This window comes from Numida meleagris, chromosome 5, assembly GCF_002078875.1.
Source record: "Numida meleagris isolate 19003 breed g44 Domestic line chromosome 5, NumMel1.0, whole genome shotgun sequence".
Classification (NCBI taxonomy): domain Eukaryota; kingdom Metazoa; phylum Chordata; class Aves; order Galliformes; family Numididae; genus Numida; species Numida meleagris.
In genome coordinates, this window is record NC_034413.1 from 38,824,692 (window position 1) to 38,845,481 (window position 20,790).

Sequence of the window (20,790 nt, forward strand, 5' to 3'; positions counted from 1 at the left end):
CGATTTACCATTCATCAAATACACTCACACACAAACATCTACCACCAGTCATAATTGCTTCCTGCAGGAGAGAGGAGAGGCACTTCAGCTGGTGAAGGAGATGTAACCATAACAACAGCACCATGACAACTATAAGCGATATCTGCAGCAAGAAATTAGGTAAAAAGTTATTGCCAAGAAATCTGCTCCATGCAAAGGACAGCAAAAACACTAAGGAGGCATGAGCAGTCAGTAGAGGTGCCTGCACTAAAGAGTACATACAAGTCTCTCTGGATTTTAAATCACGCACAATGCTCCAGTTCTTAAGAAGAGTCAGTGAAACAAACACTTGTCTCAACAATTTAAGTCCTTATTTGTATCCTTATAGCCTTTCGCTACTGAAGTATTTATAAAAGGTTTGCCGTACTTATCACAAGTTTCCAAAAGCTAGAAGGCCAGCTGAAATCATTAGCTTAAGGAGATGATTTTAAAGTTCACTCTCTTCTGACCCTCAGTAGTGCCAACCAAGCCATGGACTTGCTATGGCTGCTACAAGCAGGCTATATGGCTACATGCTTCCTCTGCTCCCAGCTCACACAACCACGCTCACATTTGGATGGGCGCTGGGAAAGGCAGCCCACAAAACGGCTGGAGTGCCATTTTGCAAGATTTCTTTCTTCTCCGCATTGACCTTGCTGAGATACATTGATTTGATGTTGCATCTCTTCTCTCGAGAGACTCTGAGACGGATGACAGCTCAAATTAGGTAGTGAAGAATGTAATTAATTATGCTCATACGTGACTCACATACTCTCCCATTCAGGACAGGTCTGCAATCTCATTCAGCAGGGAGGTGCCACACTGCTAATTCTGAACAGAAACTCACAGAGCAGCAATCTCACATATCCAGATCAAGCACCTTACCTGCGCTGGTGGGGCTCTTCCTTCTCCAGGTACATGAATTACTCTCACACCCCTTAGTTCTTTCCATTGCACTACGACCTCATTAAATGTGACAGGTTTTCATACCATCTTAACTTTACTCCGTGAGCTTTTAATTAAAAAAAGAAATGCTGCCTCTACAAATGTGTCTGCATTTTTGATTTTTCAAACGTTTTACCTAACTTCCAAAACTAATTCCACCCCTGCTACAGCACAATCTCTGAAAATACCCGGATGCTATCTTTGGGAGCGCTGTCACGTCAGCTACTAGAAATGGCAAGCAGGACGGCTTGAAGTAATTTCAGGCAAGCTCTTCCCCGAAAATATACGTAGGAGAAGCAGCCCACGAGCAAGATTCAGGAGCACAGCTTTTGCACAGCCTCCAGGGCCACGCAGCCACACGCAAGGGGCAGCACATTACCTTCACGGAAGGACTTCCTGATTCAGTCACCATCCCAGCTTATTTGTCCTTCCACGTGCTGAGATAAAGGAATGCTGTCATCTATTCCCCAACTGAACATGGTGGACTCTGACATGAAAATGAAGTATGAAAGCGGTAAGAGGGAAAGACTTTCAAGGCCACGTGCTGCTCCAGTTTGAGCAACTCTTGCTCACGTGAAGAAGGTTTTCTCCCCAGGTCAGGGGCAGCACGTTATACTCTATTGCTAAGAGCGCTTTTAGCTTTGCTTCGCAATGCTCAGACACACCAGGCAATCATGCCAGGCACACAGGGGAAGCGGAAACATCTTACTGTGTGGCAGAGACACTGTTTATTCATGCTGAAAAAGAGCAGCGGACAGCAGAAAGCTTGTTCTGAGTCTCCTCCACCCAGACTCCCTTAAGCATCTTTCATTCTCAGTTTCGTGGTTAGAAAACCTTCGAGGCAGAGGCCCAGGAAACCATTACAGAAGCCAATGCTTTCACCTGCAGCACAAAACAACTAACTGTAAATAAATAAGCAAAAATGAGGAGATAAAGGATTGTAAAAGTGATGGGGTTATTTACAGCAAACCTGGCATGTGCCAGCTAGTGCTAGAATCTTCTTTCCTACAGAATGTCTGAGCAGTGACTGCTGTGCCGCAAAACCCCAGTCCCACCAAAGCCATAGGATTATTTCATCCCTTCATACTATTTTCTAATAATAATATTATATATGCAAGCATTATATATGCTTGCATGACTTAAAAACATGCTGTCCACCCACATGTAGCCACCCACCCGTATGACCATGACTGAATACCCAGGCAAATAAAATACTCACTCACTACCTGGAAACGAGAATACCCAGAAATCTTTTGTGCTCTTAAAAGACTCTAGAGGGTGAAATCACAATATTTGGGATACAATGTTATCATGTGATAGCTTTTCCCTGCCAAATCTTAACTCAACCAACCCTACTGCCTACAGAAGAAATGAAGCAGTCACTCCCCACTGTGCTCAGGCACAGGGGATGGAGGACAGGGAGAACACAGCAAGTAATGAAGGAACCTGGAAGCACCGAAGCTAAGTTTGCAGCCCTTGCTTTCAAAGGTATCTTTTCACACTGGAAGGACTTCAGTTAAGAGCTTGGGATATGCATTCAAGCAGAAACAGGAGTTTACGTGCCCTGGCTTGTATTTTAGCTATAAAGATTTCTTTAATTTTGAATTCCTTTTTTTTTTCGGGGGGAGGGAGGGAGGTGCTAAGAAAATTAAAGTATTAATGCGTAAGGAGGAACCAACTCACTGAGTCATTCAGGCTTTCTGAAATCTTAATTGTAGGCCTTTGCTGTGACAGCAAGTCCTATTTCAGATACTCTTTCACTCCTCCAGTTCCCATGGGTACATGCAATTACTTGATTCTTGCTACAGGTTGGCTTTAACCTTGTTCTGCTGCCACCCAGTATCTTCCCACCCTGTGCCAATGGGCTGACGTATATGTGTGAAGTCAGAGGCGCTCTCCTGGGATAAGAGGAGGAATGAATGAGTTCTGTGGGAGGCAAGGAGCAAGCCCAGGGCCAGGAGTAGGGAAGGGCAAGAAAGTTGTGCTGGATGAAGAAAATGTGTGTCAAGAATGATAAGATGTGACTGATGAACAAATTTAGTAGCTGAGGAAAAAATCTGGAAAAAACAAAGCCATGGGGCTGAATGTGTGTTGTTTTAATATATAAAGACAGCCAGGGGGAGGGAGGGGAGCCAGGATTTGCCATCTCCAATCAAAACATACAGCCTAGACTCCTGCCACAAGCAGTGGCCAGCACAATCTGCTTCACACGAAGATGCAAGAAGCTCTGCTGAGTTTCAGTGTCACATCAGCACGTTCTCAGCAGACATAGTCTCTACCTGGTAACATAAACCTGCTGGTTTCCATCAGAGCCAGGTGCCTACATGCCTACGTGGATCCAGATCACCTTCTTTCCAGGCAGCACAAGTGAAGACTCCCTCAAGGTCACTTTCTGGACAAGGGGAGTAACCTCTCTTGAGGCAGCTCTTCCATGGACTACAGTCAGAAATGTCAATGGGATACAAAAAGCACAATGGGAGATAGGGCATGCAGAAAATGGACATGGAAAATTCACAAAAGCATTTATGTATTCATAATTCGTGAATTCGTGCTTCTGATATCTTATTTGACAGAGACCCAGAATCCAACACACAACAATGAAGGCCACTTCTGAATTTCTCTGGATTCTTCTGCTGCAGTCTTTCAGCAGCACTAATACCAATGTTGGTTTAGAACGTCTGAATGCATTAAATATTAATCACAAACAAAGCAGAGGCGACCCGGAAAAGGTGCAGAGTATGCAACAAAGATGATTAAAGATCCAGAGAAGCCTCTGTGCAAAGAATGACTAAACAGGCTAGGGCTCCTCATCCTGAGAAAGAGGGGAATTGGATGGTGGTCTATAAAAATATGCAGCAAAGAGAAGATGAGTAACCAAACAACCCTGAGTCTTCACCTGCTAATATAACATTAATGTTAACTAATTGCGTGGATCCTTGACAGAGAACCTTGGTGTAAAGAGGCTAAAACTGTCACGGTTTGCAGTGATGAAAGCTGTTGTCTGGAGAGCAGTCATGGACAAGGTTCCATGGGTGAAGGATGCTGCCCAAGGGGTGCTGCCAGGGATGGGAAGCCGAAGTACTGAAGTCTGGAATGGGGAAGTCAGAAAGAATGGGAAGAATGAAGTAAGTTTACTGAACTAGCAGTCGCTTGGACACGTGCACAAGGGTCCCAGCTACAATTATGTTATCATCTATGATTTCTTTGACAGTCAAACTCTTCAGGTGTAACCTTGAAACCTCAGTGTTCTTTCAGATAACTTTGCATGTGTGATACATATTGACACACCTCTAGACCAAGTCTGTTTTGTGACAGTTTTTTTAGCTTCTTCAGCTGCCTTTAACATTCTCTGTCAACAAGAGCAGAGCAAAACTTTCCATTCCTAAACAAAGTTCAGTGCTATACAGATGTCTATATTTAAGCGGCTGCCATAGCTGGATTTTGTAGCTGCCAGATAGACAGTGATTTATTCTGTAAGTTTTGTGCCCTGAGCTTTCACCAATTCTCTTCTTTTCATCCTGAAGCCCGGCAGAAGTCTAGCAGTAATAATTAGCAAGCCATAAAAATCGACCTGATTTGTGGGAACCACTGAAGGATGCAAAGAGACATTTCTGTTCAAGGAGATAGGAACAAAGGCGCGTGGTTACTGACCCAGTCATGTCAGACCTAAATTTTGAGGGAATCCCAAGTGATAAGCGTCCTGCAGACTGAACGCTGCCTATTCATTCAGCCCTTCTAGCAGAGTGAATGAATCATCTTTTCAGCCAGACAGCCCCTCTGGGTCAGAGCTGAGGTCGGCGGTGGGGCATGTGTTTCAGACTGCTTGCCCTAAATGAAAAGGAAAACATACAAGACTGCTTATGCTGCTGCAGATCCAAGCATTTCATCTATAAAATATTTACATTTAGTATCTCATGAGATCTCTTATAAGTGGCAGCTCAGGATACATCGCCAGGTCGTTCTGGAAGGGCCATCTGTCTTCCCATGTCCTCATGTCCTCCTTCCCTCACCGGCACCCCTAGCCTCAGACACTTTTTTCAGCTCATTTTCCTGTTTGTTCCCAACCTAACCATGAGCTCAGTGTCACTGTGGGCTGTCTGTAGATTTTTAGCATACGGAGGTCAAGTTGATTCTGCAGGACAGGTTGAAAATGAGCACCCTCTTTCTTCAGCTGGTGAGCCAGCCCCTTCCAAGTGGCAGGGCGTAGTCTGCAGAGCTTGGTTTTGCTGCATCAGCAGAGGGTTGAACACACAGAAGAACATGTGTCTGGGCTGTAATCTGGTGTTTCAGCTAGAAACTTCTAAGGCCAACAAAGCTGTTCATTTGCTAGCGCCTGGCTGCGTAATAGGTGTTTTTCATTTACAGTGTAATACAGTCTGTGTGATACAGTATATTTTCCTTTATAGTTAAACATTGTGATGCTCAGCAGGGAGCTGTGACATTCCAACACATTTGATAGGAAAAGGGACACCTTTAAAAGCTGCCTCCTGCAGCTTTCACCCCAATAAGCATACTCCTTGTTCCTCTGTTAATTAACATCCAGTTTTCCTTCCTGAACTTATTATACAGTTCATTCCCTGCAACTTGCCTCCATCACATTGCTTATCCACTCTCACCTTCCCCCACACACCCATCATCAACAAAACCACTTCTGCCTAAGAAAGCACAATAAGCCTGACTGCCAGAGGGAAAAAGAGCAAGCACTATGCGTCTGAGCCTGCGCTACCCTTCCCAAGCAGGGTTCAGCCACCCAAAGGGGCACCCCGTGCTTCCTCTATCCTGTTCCCTCAGTGTGTTGCTGTTGAGCAACAGGCAGCAAGGAACTCATCCCAGGTCCTATCTCAAAAGTGTAACAGGACTTAGAGTGATCCAGCCCAGGCCGTAGGCCAAAAATCAGACTGAGGTTCCTGACTGCTCAAGAACAGCACTACCCAGAGAGACAGATCGCATTCAGAACAGCTGGGCAGCCCACCTCTCAGTCCAGAAGTATCCCTGCCTCCAGTTTCTGAGGCCAGAAGCAGCCATTACTTGCTCTGTAGTAAGACAGACCATGCAGTACGGAAGAGCACTCTTGTCGAATGCTAAGCACCCTTATGGAGCTGTGAAGACATACTTATAAAGAAACAGATGCTAAATTTAGGAAGAGACAAAACAAATGGCCCAACAGCAGGCTCCCCTCTTTGGCCTCATTCCTCTTCCACCCACTCTCAGGTGCAGAGGTGCAGACGGCTCAAGCCTAGCCCCATGTGGATCTGGAGTAGCCCTGCCACCAGTGTTAAACACTCATTAACAGAAACCCTGGGGAAGGCACTGAGGTTCCTCTATCAGCTTACACATCCTGAAAGTCTCCTCTTACCCCATACACGCTCTCTGCACGCCATCCAGCTGAGCTGGGGCACTTTCCAAGAATACGGTTTTGAGGTAGTTTCCAGCATTGCTGGTACTCCACATTATGCATTGTCAGCAACAAAGAGATGATGAAAACTCTCCTCGTCCCACTTTTTTTTTCAAATACAATACCTATATATTACATAAAGGATTCTTCTGCTGCCCATACAGCCCTTTCCAATTTGAGAAAGCATTTATACGAATGAGGCTGCAGCACAACCGAGAAGAAAGAATAAAACCCTAAAGCTCCTTTTCCAGAAGCGCTGCTAAGATCAAACCCCACTGTGTGCATGCCAATCAGCAGAGATTTCCAGAACGGATTTACTCCAGTGCTTTGTCAATGTTCTCTGGGAATATTACAGAAGTCAGGAGATTTTTCTTGAAGCAAATTGTTACTTGTCCTTTGAAAAGGCACCTTACTTGATACAGAAGGATTTGGGATGGGAGGAGACTCCTAAATGGCAATCCTCATTATTTCAGTTGACTTTGCATTTCTGAGCATTTTAGAGGGGCTTTACTTGGCAAAATGGGAATTGTTAACACCTGGCTAATAAAGACTACAATACCCACATCATTATACTTGACACAGTCCCATGATCAAGTGCAAAAAATTACCATTTAAAAGATACAGCTGATAATTCAAACACCAACCATTCAAATTATACGCTGCTTTGAAGAATACATTGAGCTTTACTTTGTTGTACAGCTTCCAAGGAGCATTGCTCATCACCATTTGCAGCTTCTGAAATGGGGGTGGCATTCTTCCTTTTTCCACACAAGAAGTGACTATTGAGACAACATGTTTTTAAATAGAAGGCTTCTTTATATCAATACTAAATGCACACAACTGTGATGGGAAGTCACTGCAACCAGCTCTCTCAATTCAGCTAATATTTTATTGCCATTTCTCTTTCCTATTATGAAGAAAAGGACACGGCTATATTTTCCTCAGCTCTTGACCTTTCTCTATTGCTTTACCTGTTCAGAATCCCAGGAGGTCTTAACATGAAAGATTTCCCAAATCTATTGGGAGATTCATGCACACTGCCCAAAGCTCTCTTAAACTTCTTCTCACGCCAGAACCATCTCCTGCTGCAAGCAGGGAGAAAGGAAAGGCACAGGAGGAGTTAGCACTATGGTGGATCAGGACAGCATTCAGAGACTTCTGCTCAAATTCCCTGACATGTTCTCAGTCAGTGCTATGGAAAACGGCCGGGGAAAATATTCTGATGATCCAACATTGAAACACTTTTCACTCCAGGTCTTCATCAAATTCTAGATAAAAAAATCCTTCTGCCTTAATTCCTAACGTTCATTTTCCTGCTTCAGCCATTGCTGAACAAGGAAGCTACAGGATGACAGAAATGAAAGGCAGCAACCAAGGCCTCGTCATGTAACCATACTAGGAAACACACTGAGGGCCCAGGACTGTCCCCTCTCTGCAAACCATTGCAGAGCATTTATGTATGGCCAAATTAGACACGAAAGTGCAAAACTGAACTATTATACACTAAAACAACGAGCTTCTTTGCAGCAAAAAGCCTAAAAAGCTGATGTGTTCATGAGGAAGAAGAGCAGCCCCACTGCAAAAGCAAATTAATAACTGTGCAAGCCTAAGGAGACACTGAGCTTTCTTCCCGTAGCTAAGATGTGGGTGTCTTTTCCCAAACCAAAGGGCAGCATTCTGTTTTACTGGCAATGCTGTTAGCTCTGTAAATTTTACTCCCAGCACCTCTCTGAAGGTGTGGGTTTGCCCTTACTGAGAAAGTCAGACACATCCATTCTGGAAGGTCACCAGTGTGCATTAACCATCTGCAATACACAGACAAGGTTGTAATTCTTCGGCAGGTTGGCCAGGCAAAGCCATCTGGGGATGCAGTGTTAACCTCCTGTAGGCAAGAGACAGTTAAAAACAAAAAATAAAAAAACACCAGAAGTTCATTTCTACAAGTATTTAACATTTTGTCATAAAAAACCAGCTTCCTTCTCAGCAGCAAAGAGCAAGCACTGGCCTGTTTTTTGACACCCCCTAGAACTACTGGCTCACATTCCCCTCTTCCCTGCATATCTGTAGGACTACAAATACACTGCAGTATAAATCATTAAGTAACACAGAGAGCAACAAATTATTTACATTACACATGGCAAGGAAGCAGACCATCTAGAGATCAGATGAGGGCCTAATTTCCATAGGTTACCATGTTTTAACCATGTGGCGCTTTCGAGATCAATTCATTAACAGAAAACAAAGCATTCAATTCAGATCCTTCCCAGTTTCCTTTTAACCCCTTCCTGCTGCCCTTTGCAGCTACTGATACATGCTGCAATCAATGAAAATCCCATACGCATTCCCCAGCTTCTCAGGCATTTACATGCATGTTTTGATCAGGGGGTCACTCCTGGTAGTGAAACAAAATACCTGCCAATAAAGGAATTACAGGAATTACAAATACAGTGGAAATGTGATGCCAGAACACATCTGAAAGAATTTAAAAGCAGTGTAAGGAGTACATTACACATTTGTTTAATTGCACCCTCTTTACAGAAAAGACAACAATAGAACGTAGTAAAAGCAGAACAGGATTTTCTGCATTCAGCAACACTCCCTTCCATTTTCCTTCCCTTGTCATCTCTGCACCAGAAACACTGAAATATCCAGCATCACTGCAGTTGTAATGACTTAACACCCACCTCAAGCACATACAGAAAAAGACTAATTCTGTAGGCTTCAGTGCTTTTAAATTATGTTTGTTACCATGAGAACTTGATTAAAATGCCACCTACAAGCTTGCAGAAAGGGGGAAAAAACAACAACATCAACAACAAAAAATCTACTTTTAATCAGTGGTAGTACACTTGCTGCATTGCAGCATTTTCATAAGCTCTACAACCTTCCACAGTAAGAGGCAGCAGAGATGCCCAGATATATTTTGCTGAATACTTTATTCTGGAAAAAATTCAGCTGACAGTATGGTTGTCACCTACCGCTGTTACAAAACATTCCATTCAAGGAAGATAAAGCACATATGTATGTTCTGCCCCATGTCACAGATTTGAAACTAGAAAATTACCTGCATGTTTAAGGCAAGGGCAGCCCTGACGGCCACCTAGGACAAAAAAGTATTTTTTGTGTGATCTGAGACATATCAAAGCTATGCAGGTCTGGTTTCTTCACTGTATCCATTTAACAGTTGCATAAATGTTGGCTGATTTTATGTGTGTATACATTTCTGGGCATTCAAATGATACCACTGTACGTGTTAGGCTTTCTTTTTTTTAAAAAAAAAAAAAAAAAAACACCGTCCCATCCCTTTTGGATTAATTGCTATGGACTCTGCATTACTGCAGTTTGGCTAGGAGGCTCCCCGTGCCTGCCGCCACTTCAAAGCAGACAATTAGCGCTGTGGCTGAACGAACAACAGAAACCCGCCTATTAGGCATGGTATGTTGGAAGCGCAGGAACTGACGCAGACTGAAAGAATGGCGTAGCGGTGGTGGGCTAGGAAGGGGCAAGAGTTTCACACCTCAGATTAGAATAATTTACTAGCCATTTAGTAAAGGAGTCGCCTCATACAACTCTTTTTAAGAAAAGATAGATACATTTACTTCTCCATAAGAGAAGAACTGCCATTATTCTAATTAAGAGAAGAGCCAGACTTCATCCCATTTAAGATGAGACCAGAATGAATTTTCCCATGAAAAACCAATCCCCTCTCGAGGACATCATCCATGTTAGAACATAAGGTCTCCTCTAAAGGATTTCACATGAATCAGCCCAAAGAGCAGATATCTATCGCCAGAGGATGACAGCATGCATCATGCCAGAGACCCTGGCTACCATCTTCTCAGGAGGGAAATGCAAACTGAGCTGAAAAAAAGCAGAAAAAGTGGTCCTTTGCTCCAACATCAGTGGAGCAGGTAGTTCTGTTATTTCTTCACCCGCAAATATTTCCATACAACACTATTAACTGTTCTGTCCACCACAGAAAACAATGCATTCTTCACCAGAGGAGGTGACAAACCTATGATCTGGCATCATGGGACAACAGAAGATGGTGGTGCCCCCTATGAGTTGCTCAGGGTACGAGCAGAAATAGTACCACAGGGACTCACTGGTGGCTCTCAAACATGCAGCAAAGCACTCACAAAGGCCAATGGGTGTATGAGAGATGATGGTGGAACATGGTGCAAAGAGGTCAGAGAGTGCTGGCTGTGGCCAGTGGAACCAGCTCAGACAGTTCTCCCCAGCTGAGTGGGATCACTTTCATGCTTTTTCTCCTTTTGTTCTCTCTTTCTGCTAACTACAGTGAACCTGGGATCCTGCTCCCATAGGGTTAAAAGAAGACAGATGTCATGATTACCCAGACCTCCTGGTGATGAAAACAACATTTCTCTACTTTGTGTTCAAGGAAAAGCTTGGCTTATATTTCATAGAAAAGGATTTTCCAGGAGATTAATAACATTAGCAATTATAAGGTACTTTATTGAATAAAGAGATTTCCATTTTATTATCTACGGACTGCTGAGATTATGATTGTCTCACCTCTTCTCTGGATTAAAGTAATTTATTATTTGCTGCCAATTTGCCCTCTTCCATTGGGCATCAGCTGCATATAGTTTGCTAAAAGCAACCAAAGGAGAGTCTGCATGCCGCGCTCATAAAAATTTGCACCAGTGGAGGTGACTCACTGTCACTGTCATCATTGCTGAAACGCACCACCCACCACCTCACTGTGCTCACATCCACTGCTTGGTCTCCATAAACATTCAGCAAGTGTCAATGAATGGCAGTGGGTGCCATTTTTTCATGTGGAGGAATTCAAGGACACATCTTTGCTTCATATGCACTTCCATGTCAGACACCATTCTGTCAGCCTGCCCCTCTGCTGCCATCTGTTACACAGAAACACAATGTGATGGGATATTGGTGGGAAGGTTCAACCTCTACTGCCACATCACCAACATCTGCCTCTGATGCTGTGGGCCAACATCATAAAATAGGAGGCAGAACTTTCAGAGCAGCCCTTGTTTATGTTCTTTTAGTAATGAGGATCTTCCCCAGGGTAGAACAGTTCTACATTTATGGCACTGAGCTGCAAGATCTGAGTTCAGTCCAGGGCTCTGCTTTTCACCTGCTCCATGACCTTGAACTTATGAATAAATAAGCCTATGTGTCAGTTATCCCAGCTGTAAAACATGAATTATCACATTCACGCTGCCCATAACTTGCCTGTTTGTGCTGCAAATCCTTCAGGGCAAGGGCTGTCTCTTTACATCTGCGTGAGGATGCTCTGGCTCCCAACCAATGTCTTCATATCCAGATTTCAGAAAGTTTTGTTCAAGGAAGGACACTGACCAGACACAGCATCTGCCTGGAGGCAGCATGACAAACTTTTTCATGCAGTAACCCAAAAGGAGAGGACTGCAACACTGGCCTCTGATATCAGTGCTTGAATTGCTTCCTGAGCATGCTGGAGAAGCAGAGGGGTCCAAGACACAATGTGTCTCCTTGAATGCTCTGGGAAATGAAGCACCTCGAAGCCTTGGCTGTTCAACTTCACCGGTTCCTGAGAGCCCAGAAACTCTGCTTTGGCCCCTGGTCCTGCTGAATGGGACCCTTAAAACCCCTGCAGTCAAGAAAACCCACAGTTCAAAACATGTACGCAAAGTCTCAGATGAAGGCTGCAGCCCACCCACCACATCAAGGAGCCTCTGTTGATGATGTTAACGTAAAAAACAAATGAAAAAGAAAATTACTCCATCTCCATAAGTCTGCTGGCCTGATCAACTAGATTGCCTCTGAATGACTTAGTACCTTCAGAGACTCTCCACAACTCTTTCCCCCTCTTTCCTCCGGTGATCTATATAAAGCTTTCTGCATTTCTTTTTCTGATAGCTGCTCATTTCTAAAAACACTTTTACAAACAACTGCCTTTGGTAGCAATTAAAAATGTGACACGTTGAAGTGCTAGAATCCACAAGTAGTGCCAGAAAACACAAGGTATGCATATAGCCCCTGATTCCAACCTCTCTCCACAACTACATAACAGGTCCTTAAAATGTCTCCCTGACATTAAAGCAGCATTGCCAACCTTCGGCTTGATTCCACCGGTTAGTTCAGCTGAAGATGTGTCAATGTTCATGCCATCAAAAAATACCTGCTCCCTAATTCTCTCATTATGTTCATGCTCCGGTTGCCTGCCTTCTGTCTGCTGTATCTATCCACACATCATTGTGAATCACACTGGCCAATTGCTGTCACATTTGACAGAAGACACTAAGCTCCTACCTACCACCTTAGGAAATCCACAGATGGGTAGAAGGGATAAAAGACATTAATGCCTCTGTGGATGGAGATACAAGGAGAAGAGCTCAGGCCTTATTCCTCCTGCTTGTGAGACCAGCCCAGGACATCAGCCCACACTGCCAAATACCACCAATCATTTTAACTTACAAAATAATTTAATTCACAGTGAGCTGAACTCAAATCAACATGAAGAACCAACTTCAGGCATTTCAAGGTAGATTTCCTCTGAAAGGTATAGAAACATTGAAGTTGCAGAAGGAAGGCTTTACCAGATCTTCCTTACTTTGTTCAGGCCAGAAAAAAAACAGCTTTTCCTGGTTTAATTTGGTATTTTTATTGCTAGTTGAAGTCCAATATCTAAATTCTGCACTTGGGGAAAAAGAGGGCATGGCATCTGATTCCATTTTAGGGCAAACCTTTCGATTAAGTTGTAATGGAGCTGAACTATTTTGTCCATTTCAGTTATCTGCTACACTGGTCAATACGTAGAATACAGAGCTGCATTAGTAACTGGACTGTCGCTGAATTAGAAAAACATGTTCCTAATGGAAAACGTGCTAAACTGCTGAGAGGGACAGAACCAGTGTTGTGTATTTTGTAACTCACAATACACTGGATTTTAAGGAGGAAAAAAAGCAACCCACAAATAAAACAGAATTAGATCCCTAGCTAGCTGCATAATGTATGTGATTTCATGCCACTGCGTCCCAAGTGAACTGCAACACATGAGTACTGATTTCCATCTGTGATTTCCCAGTGTGAGCTACAGGGTCTCTAAGCTGGTAATTACACCAGCAAACACAGTCTTACCAGCATGTTGTCTGCTTCTCACATCTCTGTGTCTCTTCTAGATCTGACTGTAAGCTCTCTGGGCTCTGGAATAACTCCACTGTTGGAGCATACAGCATTTAACACAACAGTGATCTAACGCAGACTTGGACACCTAGTTACTAATATTATGGTACTTACAGCAGTGAATCGCAGAGCGTTAACAAGAGTCACAGCAAAAGCTGTTGCACACAGTAGCTCACTCCCAGGCACACTGCCATTAACCCTAGAGTTGATCCTGCTGTGTTTAATTCTGTTTTCATTCCATTCATAAAGTGGAAGCATACTCCTTCTGCGTTCTTACAATTTTTCACTGCAAAATTATGTAATTGTATAAGCAAGGAAAATTTTTTTGCACAAAAAAGTTTTAACTAAAAGAAGGGTACTAGGGAGTTACTACTACTAAAAGCATGTTACAGAGGAATCTTACAGACATAGCAGGGGTAACATTATGAATTAATTGCTAAGAAAGGGATGTTGATCAAGCGCCTTGAGATCTGCCCCAGACATCACACACAAACACAGCAAAAGGCAGAACAGGCAAACTTCCAGTTTTATTACAGAAATGTCCTGGAGCCTTCTGATCAAGAATTTGAAGATGATTTGTAAAACAAAGCAGAGAACAAGCTGTCTCTCTAATGCCAAGCTCTCCCTTTACACGTGAAGCCCGCAGTGGAGCATGGATCCTGCACTGTTACTCTCTCCCTATGCAATTCTTCCAGCTGCCCAGCATGTCAGAGCCAGAGAACAGACTGATTCATAACTTCCTGCTTCAGAAGGAACCCAAGCCTCAGAGGGGCTAGAAAGGAGGAAAAAAAATGACTCATCTTAAGGATGACAACTAGAATCGTTTCTGGTCACGATTATGAAAAGCTTTCTTTCATCAGCTGTGCTGGAAAGAACATTATGATTCAAACATCTGTTCTTCTCATAAGCTTCACTCCTCAACACGAATGAATCTGCGCCTCTCACAAACTCCTCTCATGCCAGAATGCTCACAGCACTCCCATTACTCCCACTATCTGTTTCAGAAGCGTGTTTACTAACATCACTGCTTACGTCCAGTAACTCAGGCTTACCTCCGGGGATCAGGTTTCCTAGCACTGATCCTAGAGGGTTCGGGACTGCTGAAGCAGCTGGCGACTCGCCCTAGAAAGACACCTGAAGCTATCCGCTCAGAGTGGGATCATTATTTCCATGATGGCATGGCAGGCAGCAGTGACTTCCAGCCCCAGCACTGGTGTGTGAGCAAATCCCTGTGCCCCATCACCGGCCAAAGCCAGACACTTCATGGAAGACTTCAAGGGAACTCAGCACTAGGAAGCCACGGGTGAAGCCAGGTTTAGGCAGCAGCAGGGTTTGCTGTAGAAGATAAACTAGAGACATCTGGTAGGTCCAAAAGGAGTCAGGAGACATAGGGCCACCTCCACCAGGTCACTGCCCTGGCTGCTACAGGACAGAGGGCCTTATCCGGCTAACACAGGCCTGCTTCGCTTCCCACGAAGGAAGGGCTGCCTCATGCGCTGCATGGCCTGGACTGTACACCTACCAAAGCTCTAATCCATCAGTACCAAAATATCACCATTTTGTTAACTCCTTTTTCACACAGACATAAAGCTACAGTCCTTAGAGAAATTATAGATTTTCAAAAGGAAGTCCACGGAAAAACTTCAACCGACTTTCGGAGCACTGAGCTTCTACTCCCTGGTGTTTTCTTTCCAGATGTGATTCAGGAGACAAGGCTCACAGCTGTGAAAATTCAACATTAGCACATTGCGCTGCTTCTTGAGCTGCAGGAAGCATTATGTTGATGTTACTGCCAGAGATGCAAAAGAAAATATGCTTCTCAACTGCTCTAAGTTTTCACGTGAGCTAGAAACACCAGCTCACCTTCCTTACTTTTGCTCCTCTGAAGTACGGCACAGGAGTGGGAAGGCCTAGTGGTACTGTCAGCTGCTGATCACAACAAAAGCACTGAGCATGAGCTGCAATGCACAGAACAGTCCAGCTTCCCTTCCTCACCAATCTCGTCCTGCACACCAACCTGTCACTGTTCAGCATTATGCAGGGGAAAGGAAGGAAGACATTTCCCCCTTCCCCTTCTCCTCTGGGCTCTCTGGGCCACCTCCTGCGCCCAAGGAGCTGGCGAGCTGCTTACCAAAAAGCTGCAGCAAGTCATGTCATCTCTGCCTGTCAGTTCCTCCCTGAACAATCTTGCTTCTCGGCTGTAAACAGGCTTGAAGCATCTACTAGTGACTCAGCCTGATAGGTAGGATTATTACTAACACCAGCACCATTATCACCACAATTTACTAGTGACAGGGGACATTCTCCTTCCTTTCCTTTGCTTAACAACCATGCCTGAGGCCTTTCAAAATATAGCAAATGCTGATGATAGCAGATAAATACAAGTAAGACGGTATTTGGCTTTTGTTCAAAACAGGCGTTTTCAAAGGAGAGTGCAGAAAATGACTATTAAGATCAGAAGAAAGGAGGAAAGAGGCAGGTTGATTATACAGTCAATAACAGCACTCCCTTCAAAGCAAGAAAAAAGTAGATTGATGACAAGGGATAAACACAGAGGAGAAAAAAAAAAACAAATGCTGGTTTGCTGCAAGAACACTGTGGCCTTTGACAAATTTCAGCTGGAAGCTAGGAGAGGTTTCTAGCTCACAGTGCAGTTGCAGAACAGCCCACTGGCCAGTAGAAGACTACTTCTAAGAGGTTGGTTGCTGCTGAAGGAGAGCTGGTTGCCATTCTGGAAGCGAGACCGGGTATACCAAGAGCCTCTTTCAGCCCTTCCACAGTTGCTTACTGGAGATGCCTCCTTGCAGCTCTCCCAAAGCCAAGCAGGAGACATGCAAGCCAGCAGCGTGGGAGAAGAGAAGGCAGAGCAAGCAGGGGCACAAACGCTCTCTCTGAGTACGCTGCAGGTCCACCTTGGTCCCATGCTGTCCATAAACAGAATAGCACCATCAGAGAACCATACTGCTTTTGACACCAAGACTTCAACTCTAAATGCTAGGAGCAGGATGCATTGACATCACAGCTCAGCAATGAGCTCTGTCACCCATTTCTGCAGCCCTCTGTGCCACTTTGCTGGTTGTGTCACTTCTCCTGCCCACCCAAGCCCAGTCTCGGCGATGCTCTTGCACGGGGTGCACTGGGACAAGCTCCTTTCCCTGAGCCCCGACCTCCTTTATCAAAGCTTTCCCCATCACCCACTTGCAACACATTATTTTTGCTGTTAGTTTTCACTGCTGTTTTCAGTCATTACAGGGACAAAGGACAACTAATGCTCATGAGATGTTATCATCCCATCACTGATGCAGTGAACCTGCATAGAAAGCTAGTTCTGATGAACAAGCCTTTCCCTCTCTTTCATTTCAAACCCACTTGTCCACTTCTTAAAACACCTGAGCAGCACTAAGAGGTTATGGGGTGCTCCACAGTTTTCTCCTTATTTCAGGAGCATTAATTCCTACTGGTCAGTTAAATATGGGGCATGCAGAGACCACTTAAACCCAGCAAAGCAGATGTCTGAGGATTTATTTTATCACCAGTGGAATACTATCAGTGGAGAAAAGGTGAATGCAATGAAACTGCCCATTACTTTAAATCTACAAAGCTAATTTAATCCTCCATTTCATACTTGTGCACGGCTGCAAGGGTATGTCAGGGCCATGGGAAAATTCCTGAAGCGTACAAGATCGGTACAAGCAGCGCTGTGCTGCCCCAGGGCATGCCAGGAGCTGAGAGCTCCTTCCCAAAGTGCTGGCACATCCTCAGGCACATTGCTGCCACCACAAAACCTCCCTGGATGCTTAGGGTTAGAATGTGTCTAAGCAAGTACAAATGCATGTAGGGTGGGAGAAGCCTGTGCCCCTCATCAGCAGCACATCCCGCAGGGACAGGAGAGGCTGGCACACACAGCCCTCATGTTGCTGTCAAGTCTGTACTGGCATAGATTGCCAGTGAGCTACTTGTGCTTCATACACCCTCACCAAGGAGAAGGACAAATCTGATCCCTGATAGACATTTCCTTCAAACTCATCAGGCCAGGACAGACTGCAGGTAGACATAAATGAGGAGGTTGTTCAGGAAATGGGTAGATTTATGGGTTTGTAAAAGCTAAAAAATTCCAAAATCAGCCTTGTACCCAACATATACACTTATATATACAAGTGCACGTGTGCACATCCACAAAGATGCCAGATCGCATGTTACCGAAGTGTTTTTTCATTCTGTAGTATCAGCTTGCCTTCCTTTCAAGTTGTGTTTGATACTTGTATTAATTCCATCTGAATGGCAGCCTCAGAAGCATGGCACAGACTACCCAGAGGGACTACAGTAATTGCATCTTGGTCACAAAAGAGAAGAATAAACCTAAGAAATTTAAAAATACTCTATAACTCCATGGTGCATTCTTTGTAAACAAAATCACTGCCATGCTTTTCCAACATCAAAAAACAGCACCTTCCATAATTTCAGTAAAATCAAGTCCAGAATGGATTGCCCACTGTCTGATGAATATCAGACACCATTAATTTCTTTTTCTTTCCCCTCAACCCCCATTCTCACATCCTGAATTTCAAAATCCTGTCTTCAAAATTTCAAACTTGTGCTTGAGTGAAAAGTAACTATGTCTATCTGTAAGTTAAATTAATAAATACCTATAAAGAAATACCGGTAAAGCAAGTATCTGCTCATCAGTACAGTAGAGGCCACACAGGTTCCCTATAAAACTTGGCTTCGAGTGTTACAGAGAGTTTTCAGTTGTTTGAGATGGAGTCTCTTGAAAGTTTCCTTTCTTCCAAAGAAGAGAAAACGTTCATTTCTCGGATCTAACTCAACTGTTTTCAATTCTGGAGATGGGGCAGTACAAACTTACCATTACTCTGTCGCACTCCTCCCAGATTTTCAGTGGCACAGCTCAGCACAGCACAGAGCATACCAAACCAGAGCTGTGTGCAGCAGCACCATCACCTCTTTCAGACGCCCTCTTTCAGTATCAACACCATCTTAATGTTCTTTCCACCCTGAGCTGTAAGCAGGTCCTCGCTAAGCCAAACCAGGAAGACAGCTGCATAGGCAATGGGCACAGTGGCTCCCATCAGACACAAGAGGCTTTTAAAAAAAAAAAAAAAAAAAAAAAAAAGGAGGGAACTAAAAAAAACCAAACCACAAGTGAGAACTAACCCCAGAAAAATAAAGTGTTCCAGGAGTTAGAGAAGTTTTCTTGCTCTTTTCTGAAGTCTCCCTGGTCTGGTGAAGCAGCCGCCTTGTGAAACTATTCTAGCAAGAAAAAAGGTCATACCTGTTCAAGCAGATGATAGGGTGCTCTGTGTGGTTGTTAAACAAGGAAAACTCTCTGTTCCTATAAAGAAATAGAGAGAGATACACACTCTATTTAGTCCCTGCTCAGTTAGTTTAGCATAAACTCAACACTGTAAGGAGTGAGACGCTACATTCTTCTACAGCAGAGGGTCTGAAGCCTTCTCCCCTTGACGTGTGTTAAACAGCAGAGGTTACACCACAGACATTACTAACCCCTTCCTGTGATGCCTTTCATTCTGTGAGAAATGCTTGGACAGTATCAGCAACCAGCCTGCTCAAGCAGCCTCTTCTGCGTGTCCCGCCTGCACACTGTCTCCCCATTGCAAGCCTTTGACCGGAGTACCCAGGCAAATATTACAGATGCAAACAGCAGACTGACGCTGAAACAGTCATGGTCAGGGAGAAAGGTACCCTCAAAGGTGTGTGACGGGGACAGATGGTACTACCGCCTGTGTTTAAGGCTGCCTCTCATTTGCTTTTAACTTTATTGATTTTAATCAGACTCTCCTTCTTTCACACAGAGTAGATCTCCTTGCCTGTGCCACGATGCTGGTGCAGGGCCATGCTAGCTGCGGCTTTTCACCAGTTTGCCCAAGCAACATCCAGCAAGAACTGAACGATTCTGCTGCCTTGAAGGGGAAGGTTTCATACAATTCTGATAGCGAATAAAGGGAGAGTGACTGTTCCAACATACCGCAGAGGCTGTCAGCAGAGTGTACCATCCACTTACATGCAATAATTAGTGACATGAATGAGCTATATGGAACCACTGCTCCAGCTACCATCAGTTCTAACCCCCACAGGATGAAGAGGAATGTTAAAATAAGCTAATTAAGTCTTCTCAGCTCAGCAGAAAGATCGATGTTCTTGTCAGCTGAGCGTTCAGCACTCCATGTCCTAACAGCCCTCTGATGTGTCACCCGTACAAACAATGCTGTGCAGCCCATGCCCGAAAAGGTGGCTCGTGGGAGGGTTAAACGCAGAAGGCAGCAGCATTCAGCACAGACGCTGACAGAAGGACGGACACACCTGCACCAGGCAGCCCATGTGACCAGATGGCATTTTAAGGAATAAAAAAAATAAAAATTAGTTCTGTACTTATACATAGTCATTTATCATCAGCATTGAGCATACGCTCCAGTTGCCTGAACTGAAACCTCAATCAGCTCTCTGCTGAAGGTCTACCACAATAAATGTGATTTTAGCCTACAGCTGAATATCAAGCATACCAGACAAACAAAATACAGCATGCCAGAAGTGGGAAACATTTTTCTGCCCCAGGAATTTGCTGAAGACAGGCTGTCCTCCTCCTGACCAGGATGAAAATGAGACATTTCAGAGAGTCTCTCCCAAGGAAACAGGAGGGACATCCAACCACAGAGCAGAGCCAGCAGCTCCAGACTCAAGGCAGTTACCTAGAAAGCAAGAAGTTAGCATTTAAGTGCCTCTAAGAATCTGGTCCCACTGACATGAATGGAGTTTTTAACTTTCTATGAGCATCTCCTAGTAATCACAGTGCACAATGCACTAGGAAAGCTTTCTTTTTGTGTGTATATATATATTTTTTTGTCCCTCTTTTCTGTCCCTTCAGACAGAAATCTCCAGAGAACTTGTCCCAGTGAGGAATTCACTGAAACTGGCAAGCTTTACACAAGTCTTGTGCTGTGATGCAGGGACACACTGGCCCATCAGCTCCAGCACCACAAGAGATGGCATCTGGTCTGCTCTCAGCATTGCCTTTATCCAGGGACAGGGCCCAAAACAGATGAGCTGCTTTTCACCGCTAATGGGAAGCTACAGTGGAGACCTTTTGGTCTTCCTATTTATTCAATAGAAAAAAGCACCTGTCTTGCCGAGACATGTGGATGCCCTGTCCCTGGCGACACTCAAGGCCAGGCTGGACCAGGCTTTGAGCAACCTGATAGAGCTCTCCAGATGTCTCTGTTCACTGCAGGGGAGTTGGACTA

The 20,790-nt window shown here is 44.3% G+C and overlaps 1 protein-coding gene across 24 annotated transcripts in view; it reads right to left on the minus strand.

Moving 5' to 3' along the window:
• The window catches only part of MAP2 (microtubule associated protein 2), a 202,091-nt gene that overhangs the window by 69,547 nt on the left and 111,754 nt on the right, over window positions 1-20,790 (minus strand). For 3 of the 24 annotated variants that reach the window (XM_021398335.1, XM_021398333.1, XM_021398331.1), the window contains one exon: window positions 18,804-18,863. The exons of the other annotated variants lie outside the window; for them this stretch is intronic. The gene's annotated coding sequence lies outside the window, so the exon portion shown is untranslated. The remainder of the gene's footprint in view (window positions 1-18,803; window positions 18,864-20,790) is intronic. 24 annotated transcript variants of the gene reach the window in all.